This window comes from Python bivittatus, unplaced genomic scaffold (genome assembly GCF_059951505.1).
Source record: "Python bivittatus isolate LINGU-HERP-01145 unplaced genomic scaffold, Pbiv_v1 ctg000700_np1212, whole genome shotgun sequence".
NCBI lineage: Eukaryota > Metazoa > Chordata > Lepidosauria > Squamata > Pythonidae > Python > Python bivittatus.
The window spans coordinates 3,778,087-3,796,477 of NW_028277098.1; the positions used below are offsets into that span (position 1 = coordinate 3,778,087).

The 18,391-nt window shown below is 39.4% G+C and overlaps 1 protein-coding gene across 4 annotated transcripts in view; it reads right to left on the reverse strand.

Moving 5' to 3' along the window:
* RC3H1 (ring finger and CCCH-type domains 1) overlaps window positions 1–13,737 on the reverse strand; it is a 75,692-nt gene extending 61,955 nt beyond the window's left edge. For all 4 annotated transcript variants that reach the window (XM_088154140.1, XM_088154138.1, XM_007425150.4 and 1 more), the window contains exon 1: window positions 13,495–13,737. The gene's annotated coding sequence lies outside the window, so the exon portion shown is untranslated. The remainder of the gene's footprint in view (window positions 1–13,494) is intronic.
* Between the last annotated feature and the right edge of the window lie 4,654 nt (window positions 13,738–18,391).

Consider the following 18,391-nt stretch of genomic DNA (forward strand, 5'->3'; position numbering starts at 1 on the left):
AAATGTCAGGGTATCTGTCAGTGAACTGAAGCTCAAGAGAAAGTAGGACACGCAGAAAGACAATGACCCAAAACACACAAGTTGTATGACCAAAGAATAGTTAAAGCAGAAGAAAAATAATGTTTTGGAATGGCAAAGTCCAAGTCCTGACCATAATCCTATAGAAATGTTGTGGTAGGACCTCAAGTGGGCAGTTCATGTGAGGAAGCCCATCAACATCCCCAAGTTGAAGCTGTTCTGTAAGGAGGAATGGGCTTAAAGTCCTCCAAGCCAACATGTGGGGCTGATCAACAGTTATTGGAAATGTTTAGTTGCCGTTATTGCTGCCCAAGGGGGATGTGCTAGTTACTGAAAACAAAGGTTCACATACTTTTGCCATACACAAATATGTAGCTTTGGATCACATAATATTTTTCACTCATTTGTTTAACTGAGTTCTCTTTATGTAATTTTAGGACTTGTGTGGAAAATGGATCACATTTTCATACTTATGCTCAATTCTGAAATAGGGAAAGATTCATGTTCATAAATTGTAAATTACTGTAAAGAACATAAGGTACTTCCACTTCATTCAATACTTCAATTCAGACTTGTATCATAACCAGTATAAAGAAAAGGAGAAACTGAAGATAAACTGAAAATAATTAGATGTGGTGATCAGAACAGAGTATGTGGATTTAGAAATGTGGGTTAGGGATTGGTGACTTAGAGCAAAAGAAGTTAGGTATAAAATGTGTAGGACTGTGGACAGCTCACAGACCACCTTTTCTGACAACCTCCTGACCAAAACTGAGCTTTACGTAGTGACAGAGATCATCAGGCAGACGACCCCTTTAAGAAACCACATTTTGGATTCAAATCTTGTGCTACTGCAGCCTTTCCTTGAAGATTTTTAGTCTCACTAAAGAGAAATAGGTGAATATGGTTTTTTAACGTAAATGGCAAGTACTTGGAATACACTGTTTGCAGTCTGACCTTTAAAATAAAGCGAGTGTGAAAATGCAAATGATCTGCAAACTATAGTAATGAAAGTCAAGGAGCACAGTGTACAAAATGGGACTATAAATTTAATCTGAAGTATACCAAACTAACAACAACAGGTATAGCAACCAGCCTTAGTACTGATAATGAAATATTGAAGTTGTAGATAGCTTTGGCCATTTAGGAACAACTATCAGGAGGAAAGGAACCAGCAGTCAAGAAACACACCACAGACTAGCACTTGCTAGAGTAGCCACGAAGGCTTGGAAAAGATATTCAGATGCCGGGAAGTATCTATACCTACAAAGATCAGAATCATGCAAGTAGTGGTATTCCTGGTGACACTCTATGGAAGTAGAAGTTGGACTCTGAAGAAGCAGGCTAGAAAGAGTACTGATGCCTTTGAACTTTGGGTTGGAGAATACTCATCTGAATACCATGAGTAGCCAATAGAACAAATAAACTGGAAATCAAGCACATCAACCCAGAGTTCTCACTCAAGGCATAAATGAACAGGCTTAAATTATCATACTTCAGGCACATTATGAGAAGACCTAGTGCTCTGGAGAAATCTATAATGCTGGGAAAGGTGAAAGGAAAGAGAGGAAGGACAACCAGCAGCAAGGTATATGGACTCTTACAGTGGCAATGGGTGCACTGTTGGAACACCTGAAGGACCAGGTTCAGAACAGATCAACCTGGGAAAAAAAATCTATCTATGTGGTTGTTAAAAAGCTGACCCTGCCTTAATATAATCCATTAATAAAACTTCAGTAACCCATTCTCACTGCATTCAATTTACTTTTATTTTTCTCTTAACATACCCACCTCTCATTTCCATGTAAAGTCTTTCAACTTTAATTCCTTGCAACTTACAAGTTACCTACTTTCTATGAGCATGTACAAGTTTTGATATTTCTGCATCTATTTTCTAATATTTAATAAACATTCTATAAAGGTAAACAAATTCATCTACTAGCTCTACTTTTTGCCATTTGTGTATAACTTGGAATTGTTCACTGTATTTTCCATGTTAAACCCAACAAGGAACATGGATTTTAGGATCAATGCTCTTTGTTACATCATAGAATCTTAGTTTGCTGCAAGTTATTCAGGTTTTCAGCCTGAACAACAAAACAGCACCACCTGCCCAAAAAAGTACAAACACCTTAAACATATCTGACCAACACACTTCTATTGTCAAAGCATTCCTTATAAATTTATTCATATAGTAAACATATTAACCAAAGGAAAATCAGACGTCCTTGTCAATACTGAACTCTCTGCTCAGTATCAAACCATTCACTAAACAATCTGCTTATTCTCACCTGTTTTACTTGCATCATATACCACTCTTACTACCTTTGGCAACTGACTTCAACTCCATATTCACTCAAAACATTCCATAATTCAAGTCCTATTCACATTACCATACACTTTTTCTACATCAATAAATGTACAATAAACTTTCATTATCACAGAGATTTCTCAATTACGTGTTGAAGAACAAGATTTGATCTGCATACCCCCTGTACAGCATAAAACTGCATTGTATTTCACAAATTTTGCTCACTGAAAAGATGTATGAATCAGAATTCTACCAAATTCCTTCGCAAGTAGACTTAATCAACTAAGCTCCTTATACACTTATCACTTTCAATATTCCCAGAGCATTTATGATTTTTTCATCAGTTTTTTTTCTTGGACATTAGCATTTTTAGTATTTGTTTCAATTTCATTCTTCAATGTATCAGCATAATTCCCACACAAAACTCTATACTACTCCTTCCACCATTCCCTCACTTCAGTTTTGTCCCAATCTTGCAAATCACTTTATTGGAAGCCTTTTCCTTTCCAAAACAATTTTCTATTTCCATTAAAATCACTCTGCATTTTTTCTCCCTCTTTTAATCCTTACTATTCCTCTGACTACATTCTCTGCAACCTTATACAATATCTTTTTCTCATCATTTCCTGTAGCAGTAATTTTCTTATATGCACTTTTCCTCACCTACAACCTCATTCATTTTATCACACATGAAGCATTCATTTTTATACTTCCCACTATGTAACTCCGCATGTTTTGATGGCACTTTGTAACATAATTATTTCCACTTAGTTCAAAACAGCTTTCATGTTTTCTTTCTTTACATCCACATCCCATTATGTCTGGACATGACTATCTTCAAATAGATTCTCACTCTTACATACAGAAGTGTTACTTTCTTGTTTTGTATTCTAATTTCTATCATTTTTTTCTGGTTTTTTCCCATGGCCACTACTGCCACTTCCCATGGCCACTATTGCCACAACCAAAAATGGGTCTATCTTACATTCAGAAACTTACAGTGGGGCAAAAAAGTATTTAGTCAGCCACCAATTGTGCAAGTTCTCCCACTTAAAAAGATGAGAGAGGCCTGTAATTTTCATCATAGGTATACCTCAACTATGAGAGACAAAATGAGGGGAAAAAATCCAGAAAATCACACTGTCTGATTTTTAAAGAATTTATTTGCAAATCATGGTGGAAAATAAGTATTTGGTCACCTACAAACAAGCAAGATGTCTGGCTCTCACAGAACTGTAAGTATTTCTTTAAGAGGCTCCTCTGTCCTCCACTCGTTACCTGTAGTAATGGCACCTGTTTGATCTTGTTATCAGTATAGAAGACACCTGTCCACAACCTCAAACAGTCACACTCCAAACTCTACTATGGCTAAGACCAAAGAGCTATTGAAGGACACCAGAAACAAAATTGTAGACCTGCACCAGGCTGGGAAGACTGAATCTCCAATAGGCAAGCAGCTTGGTGTGAAGAAATCAACTGTGGGAGTAATAATCAGAAAATGGAAGACATACAAGACCACTGATAATCTTCCTCGATCTGGGGCTCCATGCAAGATCTCACCCCGTGGGGTCAAAATGATCACAAGAACGGTGAGCAAAAATCCCAGAACCACACGGGGGGACCTTGTGAATGACCTGCAGAGAGCTGGGACCAAAGTAACAAAGGCTACCATCAGTAACACACTATGCCACCAGGGACTCAAATCGTGCAGTGCCAGATGTGTTCCCCTGCTTAAGCCAGTACATGTCCGGGCCCGTCTGAAGTTTGCTAGAGAGCATTTGGATGATCCAGAAGGGGTTGGGAGAATGTCATATGGTCAGATGAAACCAAAGTAGAATGTTTTGGTCTAAACTCAACTTGTTGTGTTTGGAGGAGAGAGAATGCTGAGTTGCATCCAAAGAACACCATACCTACTGTGAAGCATGGGGGTGGAAACATCATGCTTTGGGGCTGTTTTTCTGCAAAGGGACCAGGATGACTGATCCGTGTAAAGGAAAGAATGAATGGAGCCATGTATCGTGAGATTTTGAGTGAACGCCTTCCATCAGCAAGGGCATTGAAGATGAAACATGGCTGGGTCTTTCAGCATGACAATGATCCCAAACACACCGCCCGGGCAACGAAGGAGTGGCTTCGTAAGAAGCATTTCAAGGTCCTGGAGTGGCCTAGCCAGTCTCCAGATCTCAACCCCATGGAAAACCTTTGGAGGGAGTTGAAAGTCCGTGTTGCCCAGCGACAGCCCCAAAACATCACTGCTCTAGAGGAGATCTGCATGGAGGAATGGGCCAAAATACCAGCAACAGTGTGTGAAAACCTTGTGAAGACTTACAGAAAACATTTGACCTCTGTCATTGCCAACAAAGGATATATAACAAAATATTGAGATGAACTTTTGATATTGACCAAATACTTATTTTCCACCATGATTTGCAAATAAATTCTTTAAAAATCAGACAATGTGATTTTCTAGATTTTTTCCCCCATTTTGTCTCTCATAGTTGAGGTATACCTATGATGAAAATTACAGGCCTCTCTCATCTTTTTAAGTGGGAGAACTTGCACAATTGGTGGCTGACTAAATACTTTTTTGCCCCACTGTACCTCTCTTGTATCTTTATTAATTCTCTCAAATTTTCATCACAATCAGACCAGTGATGCTTTTTTATTCATTACTTTTCAATGAAAATAGATTTATATTTAAACCACATATTTGAATGAAATAGCCATTTTTCTAAGCAGATACTTACCAGTCACCATTCCCATTCATGTTGGGTCAAGCTGCCTAAACACTTTTCTCATCTGATACCACCCATCTATTATGACTCCTAACACAGTAACTTTTCTTCTGAGGTATATTCATTCAGAGTGTTGCACAACTTTCACAAAACTCACCCCTGGTTCTTCCATTTGCCCTTTCATTCATAATAAACCTAAACCCAGTATACCTATTTTTTTCTTGCACTTCATTTGCTAATTCACACTCTTTACAATTTTCTCCTCTCACATTTGAAGTGATGATCTTCCATGGGCCAAAGTAATCACCAGTGGAGCCAAGAGGTACTGACCTCTGCTTCCCATAATGGCTTTGAAGTAATGCTTTTTGGTTTACATAATGCTTTTTAATAAAGTAGAGAATCTTACTAGCCATAGTCATACCCATGCAATGTGCAGCCTTCCCTGCTAAAGGTAAGGACAGTATCAGTCAGTTGGCACATTTTGGCCAATATGCAACAAGAGCAACCAAAGCCCAGTTTTGCCAGAATCAGGCTCAGGCTGTTCTATACAAGCTAGGAATCCTAATCTATGTCAGGTTCAGCCCGGCTCAGAGCACGCCAGACAAGCTAGCCGCCATTCCACCCAGCTAGTTCCAAGTGTGCCTGGTCAGCTTCCTTGCCTCAGGTGCAGGCAAGCGAAAGAGGAAGCGCTCACCACAAGTTAACTACTGGCAGGTGGTGGTAATTAGCCTGCGGGAAGGATTCAATTATCTTGCAACAAGTGTGATTTCCCCAGCCGTCGCAGGCGTGTCGCCAACAACAGCAACAAAGAGCTCCGCAGTTCATACCATGATCAGCCGCCCATCAAGCGCAATCATGAGTCAGCCGCACGGGACCTGCCTCGCGAGTAAGATGGCCAGGAAACAAAGGACCCTGACTGAACCTGCCATCGAACTGAGGGGGGGAGAGCCGGGGGCGAAAGGTGGGGCTGGCAAAGCGTGGGAATGGGTTGCCTATAAAACAATATGTAATCTGTGCCACGCCAACCCTGGCTTTGTTTGTATCTACCCACATTACACCTGAGTAAACTTCTTTGTCTGAACCTATGTTTCACAAGAGTTTCATTCAGCGCTGAATGGGGCAACTCAATCTGGAGACTATCTTGCAAGCAAACAGCTGCCCATATCTACAAATTAGGAGGTACATGCAGCGTACTGACACGCTCCCAAATAAACCAGAATATTGGCTAGAGACTTAGCAGACCTGGCCGACTGGGGAGGAATGAATCAGAAGCCTGTATTAAATCATGACAACAAGGTTATATTCAAAAAAGTTCAAGCCACTTACAGAAAAAGAGCCAAAGGCTCAGAATATTTATTTAGAACAAACCAGGATAATCTGAGCAATTTGGTTTATACATGGATGTAACCAGCATTAGAATAGAGCTTCACAGAGAACTCACAGGGATTTTGTTTTTTTAGAAAAATGTTATACTACTAATTTTTAGATATTTTAATACTTGTGATCACATCAAGCTGCATTAGAGTTACACTGACATCATGCACAGAACTTAAGAATCGTATAGTTAAATATCTTTTTAGAGAACTTGAAGCTAAGCCAGGTTCTCCATCAGGTAGAAGATTAACATTATTTTATGTATATTGAGAAGCAAAGTTATAATTATACAATTAGAGCACTGACGGTCCATTTGTCAAGTATCAAATAGCTATAAGACATAAAACAGTAGTAAAAAGTAATCCAGATGGATCAGTGACTGGTGTTTTTTCCCCAGTGTCAAGCTTAATAGAGGGGTAATCAACATAGCCCCATGACACTCTTACATGGTACCCACTGACCCCCACAATTAAATAAAGAAAAACTGTTAAAAAATTTATATCATGGCCAAAGAAGTCTTACTCTCAGTTCTCAAATGTTCCCTGCCCCTATGGCGCTAACTGCAATGCAAGTGTATATACTACCAAGTTGAGGCTTCTTACATCTGGGGCAGCTACCCTCATCCAACTCACACAACTAGTTGTTTTTAATTTAGAAAGATGAGTAAAAATAAGGTCAAATAAACATTTGATGGGGGAAGAATTGATGAAGACACATTTTCCTCACTGCAAAAGAATTAGCCTATTCAGCCATTTTGTATTTTGTTCCTGGTGGTAAAATGGATGCTTTTTTTCCTTTATAGGCTGTTTTACCAGGAAATTCAGAAGCTCACAGGAAGTTCAAAAGATCAGTCCATGAACCTAAAGAATTGGTAAGTGGAAGAAAGCTAGTCATTATGGTAAGTATAAACTTAGTTGTATTACTGTTCTTATTGGATAGGAAGTTGAGAGAGGGAGGCTGAAAACTGTATGAGAAGCTAAGCTAAATGCAAGGCTGAACGTTTAAAATGCTGCATTAAGAAGCAAAACAATCCTGACAAAGTTTGGTGCTGATCTTACAGTACTCTTAAATCAGTGAATATAAGTACAGATAACATAGAAACATTATTTATTTATTTATCAAATTTGTCACTGCCCATCTCATTAAAAAGTGACTCTTAAACTATTGTATCTATAATGTTTTAAAAGAATTAAATCAAACTCAAGTTTATGCAGAAGCAAGGTCAAAAGATTCAGGAAGTACTTAGCTTCAACTGAACATTTCTGAAATAAAATGTGTGCCAAGAAGGTTACCTTACTGATGGCCTCTACCTCCCTTTGACTCATTTTAAAATGATTTTTTTTTTTTGGTGCCTTCAAGTCAGTGTTGGACTAGTCCCTGCAGTTTTCATGGCAAGTTTTTTTTTCAGAAGTGGTTTGCCATTTCCTCCTTCCTAGGGCTGAGAGTGATTGGCCAAATGTCACCCAGCTGGCTTCATGCCTAAGGCGGGACTAGAACTCACTGTCTCCTGGTTTCTAGCCTGGTGCCGTAACCACTACACGAAATTGGTTCTCTTATTCTGAAAGGATAAGTATGCAGAAAAGCATATGCCAAATTCCTGATGCCTCAGAAAAAAAGAAAAAGAACCAGTTTTATTAAACACATTTCACTGAAGAAAAAATCAGCAAATTTTAATATACTGACTTAAAACTTAATTTAAATCAAGTCATATTGTAGACTATTGAACTTTTGATCTATAGCTTAGATGCATAACTGAATGGGCAACTTCATGACAACTTAAAAGTTACACCCACTTTTAGCAACTGAGTTCCAACAACCAAGCCATTAAATGAAATGGTTGCTAAGTGAGCCCGTGAGGTGAAAGAGAGACACTGAAGATCTCTGGTTGCTGCCATCTTTTTCAGATAAAGTTCTCTTGTACAGCTATGGCAGAGTTACTCTCACTCCGATGTGCGTTGTTGTCATGCACACAAAATTTGTTTGTAAATGCATGCACTGCTTGGAAAATGATTTTTTAAATACCATTTATTACGGTCATATTTGTGAATGGTTGCTAACTGAGGTAATTGCTAAATGAGGAGTGGGTGTGTGTATATATATATATGTATATATATCAAATTATTCCAACCATTTGCTTAATTTATACACTCCTATTAAACTTAGTTTCACTGAACTAAAATCACCTGCAAATCTACCTAAGGTCAAGTTAGTACTTAACTTGTACTGTAAAATGGCAGATTAATATTAAGTGCAGATCTGTATAAGATAATGATACACTGTCATACATTGGACTTGTGGGTTTTTGTTTAGAATTGGAAGCTAAAATGCTGAAAAGTGCTTTGTGAAGTTTTGGATCAGAATCCAAGAAGGTACTTGGGAACATGCACAGCAACACCTCCTTAAAGAAGCTACATCTTTTGCTAGACTACATGGTAACTGTGCAATCCATAGCTGTGCAAACCAACATTTGAGTTAAAGAGGAGCTATTGTACACCCATGTTCTCAAGCACCTCGTTGCAGCCTCTCAGCACTTCCTTAGCTCTACTGTATGAGCCCAGGTAAAGATGGGAACTTTTTTTAAGATGGTGTCAACAGGTGTAGTATTCAGAGTCATACCATTCTGGCTTTGAATCTGTACATCCCTATTGAAAAGCTATACTAAAAAGGGCACAATATAGAATGAATTGAAATACTCTATATAAAACTCAATAAATTACATATTGAGTTTTGGACTGGAGGCTGTGGATTGGAGTTTTTAATTGGAAGCTGCAGATTGGAGGCCCTTCTATATATGAGGATTTACCATCTTTGGTTTTGGAGGTTGCACTGCCCCAGACAGATCCAGTGCAGATTCTGTGGGTCCTCTTGGACTTATGACTCCTGCTCAAGCAGTAGGTGGCAGTTGTGGCCAGGAAGGCCCTTGCCCAACTTTGTGTGGTGTGCCGGTTACACCCTTTCCTGGATCAGAAGGCTCTTTGGTCAGTCATTCACACCCTGGTCATCTCTCAGTTAGACTACTGCAATGCACTCTGCGTGGGGCTATTCTTGAAGAGTATCCAGAAGCTACAGGTAGTTCAAAATGTGGCTGCGCAGACAAAGTTGGGTGCCCCGAGAATGGCACATATAACACCTCTACTGCGGGAGCTGCATTGGGTCCCAGTTTGCTTCCAAGTTCAATTCAAGGTGTTGGTTATTACCGTTAAAGCCCTACATGGCAGGGGTCCATGTTACCTGAGGGACCATCATATCAACCAGTCCCACCTGGTCAGGCAGAGAGGGCATGTTACAGACCTTGTCAGCGAGAGAATGCCAGCTGGCAGGGCTGCCTTCTCTGTCATTGCACCCACCCTTTGGAATATTCTCCCCCCAGAGATGTGGTGGGCCCCTACCCTCCTGGCTTTCCGGAAAGGACTAAAGACCTGGCCCTACCAGCTTGCGTGGGGCAATAAGAATCTTAATCAATCCTGGGGGTGGCTGGTGCCCTGATGACGCTCCCCGTTAATTGCTAATTGTTACTGTTAACAATAGTTAATGGCTACTTGCCAATTAACATCAATTCTTGGACTATATTTATTCTTATTTATTCAGGACTATTTTAAATTGTATTTTTAATTGATTTTAGCTTCTCTGTAAACTGCTCAGGGTCATTTTTTAACAAGATGGGCGGTGACAAATTTGATATATAAGTAAATATTTATAAATATATACAATAAATTAAAATAGCTAACTGCTTCAACTAGAAATAAAATAACTTTCAATACAGCTGAAAATTGAACAGTAATTTTGCAATGTTGATTTGTGACGTTTGATAGTGCTAAACAATTATTTATGAATTCTTCATGTATAGTTTAAAATTATTTACCATGCTTATGTAACACTTGTCAATTTCTTAGCTGCCCTACTTTCATAGAAACCAAAATTCTTTCAATTTGTTTAACAAGATTTACTGAAAGAGGATAAGGTAACAGAAATCTCAGCAGCTTGATTGTTTTCCTTTTATCACTCAAGTTCCTAAGGTGAAGACTTTCTCTTACTGTCTCTTATTCACAGCCCCTGTGTGAACTGGTAAGAAGGCTGTTCTTTCAACTGATAAAGATGGAAGAATTCAATTGGTTAAGAATGTGAATCTTTCTCAGACTGTAAACATAGTATTAGAGGACTAAGACAAAGAGAATATTTTGAAAACATAAAATTAATCTGTCTATATAGCTTCATTATTTCTGCTTAAATATTAGACCCCACAGTTTTTTTAGATCCTTTTTCCCATCCCTCATACAATCTTTTCTGAGACCATTTTTATAGTACCTGGTGTAACTTTACTGGCTATAGAAGGAAATTCTTCTTTTTTAGATTTTTTTTACCCGCCTTTATTATTTTTGTAAATAACTCAAGGCAGCGAACATATCTAATACTCCTTCCTCCTCATATTTCCCCCACAACAACAACCCTGTGAGGTGAGTTGGGCTAAGAGAGAGTGACTGGCCCAAAGTCACCCAGCGGGATTTCATGCCTAAAACGGGACTAGAACTCACAGTCTCTGGGTTTCTAGCCTGGGGCCTTAACCATTAGACCAAACTGGCTCTCTTCTTTCCATCAATGTTAGCCTGCCTTTCAAATTAAAACTCCAGTGAATATTGAAGTATTTATTTGTAAAATGTACAGTGGTACCTCGGTTCACGAACTTAATTCGTTCCGCGACTCTGGTCGCGACCCAAATCAAATTTCCCCATAAGGTTCAATGTAAATACGGTTAATCCGTTCTGACCCCTCCAAATTTGATCGCGACCTGATTTTTGGTCGCGTCCCGAATCAAAGGTTAATACGTTCTGAACCATATGTTTTTTTTAAAAAAAACCTCAAAAATATGAAACAAAATACAGTACAAAGAGAGAGAATGCTAACCTTGCTCGACGCGACTTCTGGCGTGGAGGACAGGAAGGCGGGTGGGGAGGCGGTTATTGCTTGGAGGGAAAGTCCCCCTCCCTACAGGAAGCCGCGACCACGTGTCACGGGAGGGAAAATGGCCGCGGATCCTGTTCGTCACCCGATTCGGCGTTCGCAAATGGAGGCAAAATTTTGCGAACGGAGCTGTTCGTGACCCAAATTGGTCGTGAACAGAAATGTTCTTGAACTGAGGTACCACTGTATATACAACTAGAGTTAACATACCTCCAACCTAAAAGGCTAGAAAGGATCTTATAGCTTCTAACCAATATTGGATTCCAAACCCCATCAATGCCAACCAATATAGCTAATATCCAGGAATTATACCACAATTATACAAAAATTATACTTTTGTACATTCAGAGGTCCCACAGAAAATGCATTAAGATATTCCATAAATTAAATTGTCAATGTAATTAGAAATGAGACCCTTTTTTATACCATATAAGGCCCAAACATCCATTAATGATATAATAATAGCCTATTTCTACGGCTTCACTGACATACAATTTATTATTTGAGAGCCAATTCCATAAAATAAGTGTCACTTCATGTGAAATGGGCATCCATAAAAATTTTGACAAACAAATAAAATAAAATAAGCCACATGAAAAAAATGGGGAAAAATCAAGAGCAAAGAAACTTTGGATAAACCTGTAGTGAATCACAGTAAAAATACATACTTCTAAACTTACAGTTTTCACAAAGAATGAAAATTGATGAAGCTTTCTCAAAATAAGCAAAACATTTCCTGATTTAAAAAGATCAAGCATGCAAGAATTTATCAATTTCTAACAATTATATGACCATTTAAAAACATTCTCAGAAAAAGCAGGTGAACAAAGAGAAAACTTAATTAGATTTAATTTTGTACATTATGTACAGTATTTTAAATAGCATCCTAATGAACTATTCTCCAGATGTCATTTCCTGCTACTCTCTCATTAAAAAGAATATTGCTTTTGCTAGGACAGTAGGCTATTCAAACCTGTATTCCTCATTTCCTGTCAAATACAGTTTTGCTCTATTTTTTAAACCACAACACACACTCTTTCATATTTGGTAACTACAAAGAAGTAGCATTTCTCCAGATACTTAAAATACTATTTCACTTTTATTTATCACTCCTTATTTTCCTAGGTACACAAACTCAACGCTACCTGAGAGAGTCTTCAAAATACTGTGGGGAAGAAAACAGAATTCAGTGAACTGCAAGCTGATTAACAAAATTAAGTTTTAGAGTTAGGAAAAGCAGAAAAAGGATCAAAATTAATCTTTGTGTGAACTTTAAAAAATGAAATGTTGGTGAATTCACACTCTTCTTTGTACATACTAACTAGGTAAAACTGGAAAATAAGACTGATGGGGGGAAATGAATCAACTCACAGCAATACAATACAGTACAGTACAGACAAGTTGTACAGGTATAAATCCCGACCCTTTACACTAACGTAATTTTCACTCTTGTAACAGGGGCTACTCCTAGTTCCAAGCACAGAACTTGACACACGCAGTGAGATCCTATGTTCAAGTTTTATTTAACCTAGCACGTATATCCTAGGAATAAATCCTCCTAATCGTAAAAGTGTGTATTTCTGAAGAGGGATGCAAAGAACTGATTTATGGCAGCGGTTCTTCTCGCTTAGGTCCGTGAGGTGAACCCCCAAGCAAACTTGCCCAGGATTATCGACTTAATAATATAACAAGTACTCTCCTAAGGGATCTATTTCTTTCATCCCCGGTTCAGAATATAGAGAAACGCGCAAAGAGCCCAAGGTGCACAACTCCGCCATTCCCGCCCAAGGCTTCCAACACCTGACACAGTTTCCCCTGCTCGGTTTGGAAGGCACCGGGGCGGCGAACGGCAGAAATCGAGAACGGCGGAAGCCTGAGGCCTACAGACCCAGATAAAGGGAAGAAAAAATGGAGGAGGGGAGATGCAGAAGCGAAGAAACAGATATCGGTCTCTCAGGCGCATTAGAAAGCCAAGTTTCCTTCACACAAAAACAGGCATCGTCGTTTGTCTCTCTTTCTTTCCTCCTTCCTCTCTCGAGAAAAAAGGAGGAGGCCGCAGCCTCCGCCCTATTGTCTCCCGACCCGAGGGGGGCTCACCTCACGACGGCGGCAGCAGCTTCTCTCAGCTGCGGACTACGGCCATGGCCGTCGCGTCTACCTCCTCCTTTACCAGCATCAAGAGCCGGCCGACCGCGGCCTCCTGCCCCAGCCTTTGGCCCTCTGCTGCTGCTGCTGCCACGGCTGCTCCTGCAGCAGAGGCCATCTTGGGTGCCTCTTTGCTTGCTTCAGCAGCAAAGCCTTCCTCGCCTAAACAGGCGTCACTGCTAATGCATTGCTCGCTGGGTCAGTCGGCCTCCCCTTCCTGCTCCTCGAGGGGTGGAGCAGCCCTAGACTCATCCTCCCGGCGCGCTCCCGGCGCTTGCTTCCATCCGTCCGTCCGTCCGTCTTTCCTTCCCGAAAGGGGAAGCGGGAGGAAATTAGACCTGGAAAGCTCAGCTCCTACGCCCTAGCCGAGGAGGGCGCCTGAACAGAGAAAAACGTCCCCGATTTCCCGCATTGTGAAACGAAGTGGAACCGGACAGTGTTTTACGAGCACTGTCCCCTAAATACCTACTAGGGAGTAAGCCCTGTTGAATATAAGGTGCTTCCTCCCGGAGAAGAAGGGGACTTCTTGAATAAGCCCGTGCAGGATTCGGTCGTCAGTCATTTTATTAGCTGCTCGCTGCATCCCTGTGTATTTATATATGCATTCTCAGTGCAGCGTTCAAAAGCCAGAAACGACAGCAAATGGCTTCTGTCTCTAACGCATAATAACCACAGGATGCAGCAAATGTGATCGGCTTAGCCTTCATGCTTTTAGACGTATCGATCTTGCTGTCGCCAGACAGGCTTAGAAAAATAACGCCTGAGCAACATGCTAAGCCAAAAGAAACTAGCTCCATGGTACTCAGATGATGTACCTGGGTTGCAAAAATCCGGGTGACTGCTATGGTTAGTATTAAAGTGTTTTGTACTTCTTGGTTGCTATCTGGAGAGCATCTGGAATTTTGCAGTCCAAATATATCAGCCTTACACCTGATGGCTTTCATAGTTCATGCAAAATGCTAAGACATACATCACATACATACCCATCATGCTGTTCCCTTTTCCCATAAGCAGTGTTATGCAAAGTGCAGAACAGGAGTAAGAAATAGTAAGCCAAAGATATTAAGGCATGAGGACACGAAATAAAACAATTCACACCACCACTGTTCAGTATATCTTTCAGTACCCTCCAATTCTTCTGTCCCATTTTTCTCTTTCTGAGGATCTCGCCAACTCCATCCAACCACAGATTTTTCAGTCTTCTCCGTTCTCTTGACCTATTGTCTCTTCCTTCATATATTTGTTTTTTAATTAAATTCTCATAGATTATAATGACCAAACCACTTCAGTGTGTTTCTTTCATTCTGGCCTTTCACTTTTGTATTTAGTCCATGCTCATTCAGCACCCATTCATTCTTGACCATATTTCCTCTAGTTTTACCATATACACTCCTTCAGTAGCCCATTCCCACTGCCATGCCCAACTCTTATTTCCACTTAATGAAGTGGTCAAAGGGACATTTTCATACACATTTTTACTATCCTACCATTTCCATGTTTCTCCTTCCATTTTCCCATTTTAAAATTCAACTCCATATTCATGTAAAGTATTCTGTAATTCAAGCCTATTCACTTTGCAATATACTTTTCCTAAGTCATCTCTATCCTAAGCAGCTTACACATGCTTTTTCCTTACATTCACTTTCTATACATTCATTGATTGAACCTTCCACCATTATTCACAGATATCATTGGTGAAAATAAAAATTATTTTGGAAGTCTGTGTAAAGGGCTAATCTTCAGCAGATTTAATGGAATTAAGCATAAAAGTGATAAAATTATTTGAGATGAAACTCAAGTGAGGGAATGCTGGAGATAGTATATTTTGAAGATTTATATGGAAATGATACTGATACTATTGCAGTGATATTGATTAGATTATTGCAGCACACTCTACATAGGGCTGCCTTTAAAGATCACCTGGAAGCTTCAGTTGGTATAAAATGCAGTGGCCTGGGGGTTCATGGGTATTTGCCAGGGGCATATATTACACTTGTTTTACGGGTCCTGCATTGGCTTCCTATCAGTTTCTGGGTGGTGAATTGTAATCTATGAAGCTTTATGGCTTGGCACCAAGTCACCTACAGGACTGCATTTCTCCACTTGAGTCAGCCCAACCACTTTGATCATGCATGGAGAAGCAGCTGGTTGGGACTGCATCTCCCCACTTTTGGCAGGTGGAGGGGTGAATCCTGGAAATGTTTTTCCATGATGGGGTCAGCTCTTTCGAATGGCCTCCATTTGGAAGTTCAAATGGCTCCAATATTATCTGCCTTTCAGAAATAGTTGAAAACAACTTTTCTGGAGGGCTTTTGGGGACTGACACCAGGTATTATTTCTGTGGGAGTTTCAATATTTATAATACACATTTTTTACCTTGTATTATTATGTTTTTGCTTTGCTGTTGTGAGCCACTGAGAATCTTCTTAGGATTGTGGTGGAATGTAAATGTTATTAATAAATCATAAATAAATAAATAAATCTGTCAAAGAATAGAATTGAAATGAATGCTATAAACATTTATGTCTAAGAAAAAAAGATGAAAAGAATGTCATAAATGCTGTGAGTATATTGGAAAAATGGTATGGCTACAAGTGTAGATAATGTATTGGAGAAATGTTAAAATATGCATGTGGTTTGCTTATGGAAGGCTGTATGACTTGTTCAGTGTGTGGGTATATGAAAGTGAAGTCTGCATCTGTACCTGAGGATTGAAAGAATACTGCTATTGTTCCCCAGTATAAAGGGAAAGCAAGAAAGAGTGAATATAGGGAATAGTTTGTTAAATGTACAAGGAAGGTGTTTGGCAGAATTCTGGCTGAAAGGATTTGAGAAGGGCAGAGGATGTGCAGACACCAGGTTTTGCTCTTCAGCAGGTCCTTGAGTGATGTATGAATGTGAGAAAGGTTGGGTAGGGTTTTGGTTTTTTTTTTGCATATTTGTTGGTTTAATATGGATAAAATAAACTGAATACAGTAATACCTCGGTTCACGAATGCTTCTGTTCACGAACAATTCAGTTCATAAACAGCACCGTTTGCAAAATTTTGCTTCCATTCGCGAACTCCGCATCGGGCGACGAACACGACCCATGGCCATCTTCCCTGCTCTGACACGTAGTCGTGGCTTCCTGTAGGCGAGGGGGACTCTCCCTCCAAACAATAACTGCCTCCCCACTCACCTTCCTGTCCTCCACGCCAGAAGTCGCCTCAAGCAAGGTTAGTGTTCTCTCTCTTCATACTGTACTGTACTGTACTTTGTTTCATATTTTTGTGGTTTAAAAAAAAACATATGGTTCAGAACGGATTAACCTTATTTACATTGAACCTTATGGGAAAATTTGATTCGGTTGGTGACCAAAATCGGTTGGCAATCACATTCGTAGGGGTCAGAACGGATTAACCTTATTTACATTGAACCTTATGGGGAAATTTGATTCGATTCACGACCAATTCGGTTCGCGGCCAGAATCGTGGAATGAATTAAGTTCGTGAACTGAGGTACCAGTGTACTTAACAAACACCTGGCAGTTAGTTAAAAAAGGATATATAATGTCCCCTTGCTTGTTTAGGATATTTTTGGATAAATATATATGAAATGCTTGAGGTGTGTTACGTGCAGTTTTATATGCATATCATGTTGCATTGTTGGCTGAGAACTCAAATTATTTGTGGTAAATGTTAAGTAGATTTTATGATGTAACAAGGAATGTATCAAAGATCAAGGTAATTTTGTCTGACTGGGGAAACTGAGTGAACAGTTACTAGTTATACATAAATGGGGGAAAAGCTCTAACTCTATTAGATGAATTTGTATACCTTGGTAGAATGTTTACTCAAGATGTGAAAAATGGATGGAGAAATTGTAAGATGTGCAAATGCACTTAGAAAGGAAGGAAGTATTAAGTAGTTAACTTTAAAGTGTAAGGGTTAAGCCAGGAACCAGCCAGTTTCCACACCAGAGATGGCAGTTGTGTAAACATACAGTTATTGCTTGGCTTCAAGGCAACCAAGTCCCATGTCTGTTACTTCAGAAGAGTGTAAGGAAAAAGCTATGGACTTAAATCTTTGAGATTATAAAAGCCATTTACAACTTTTCATGGCAGTTGGCAATCAGTTCTTGCATATACTGTAGCTTTATTCCTGTCTGCAAAATATTGTAATCTCACTGAGTCATGTTTGTGAGTCTTCTGCTAAATCAAGTCAAGGAATTAAGCTAAGCCAAGGAATGTCAGGAAATCTGAGATTTACTGCAAGTCCAGATTGGGAAGGACCAAGGAATGTATATTCGTTGAAAGAAGTGAAAATGGCTGTGTATAAGTATGTGGTTCTGCCTACTTTGCTATATAAATATATGAGAGTTGAATATGTCAATATGAAGCATAAAAGTAAGTTGAATGTAGTGGAAATGGGATACTTAAGAAGTAGGTGTGATAAAACCATAAGAGATATGTTCAGGAATGAATGGGTGATGAGTGAATGTGGATTGAATACAAAAGTGAATGACCAATACAAAAGAAAACATCGAAGTGATTTGGTGATAGAGAGAAAATGAATGTATGAAAGAAGAGTGAATGGGATGAGAGAAACAGAAAACCAAGAAAGCCATGGTTGGATGGAGATCCTCAAAGACAATTGGAAAGTTTAAAGAACAAAAGGCGATGCATGAAGCAGTATGGAAGCAAGGATGGTTTGCCTGAAAAGTTATTGTGAATGGTTTGGTAAGCCAGATTTCATTTTGTTTCTTTTCCTTTCTTTCTTTGATACCTTCCTTCTTTTGTCTTACTATAATATTATGCTTTTACTCCACTTTGCATAACTGTGCTTACCCCAAAAAGTTATGCCCCATTA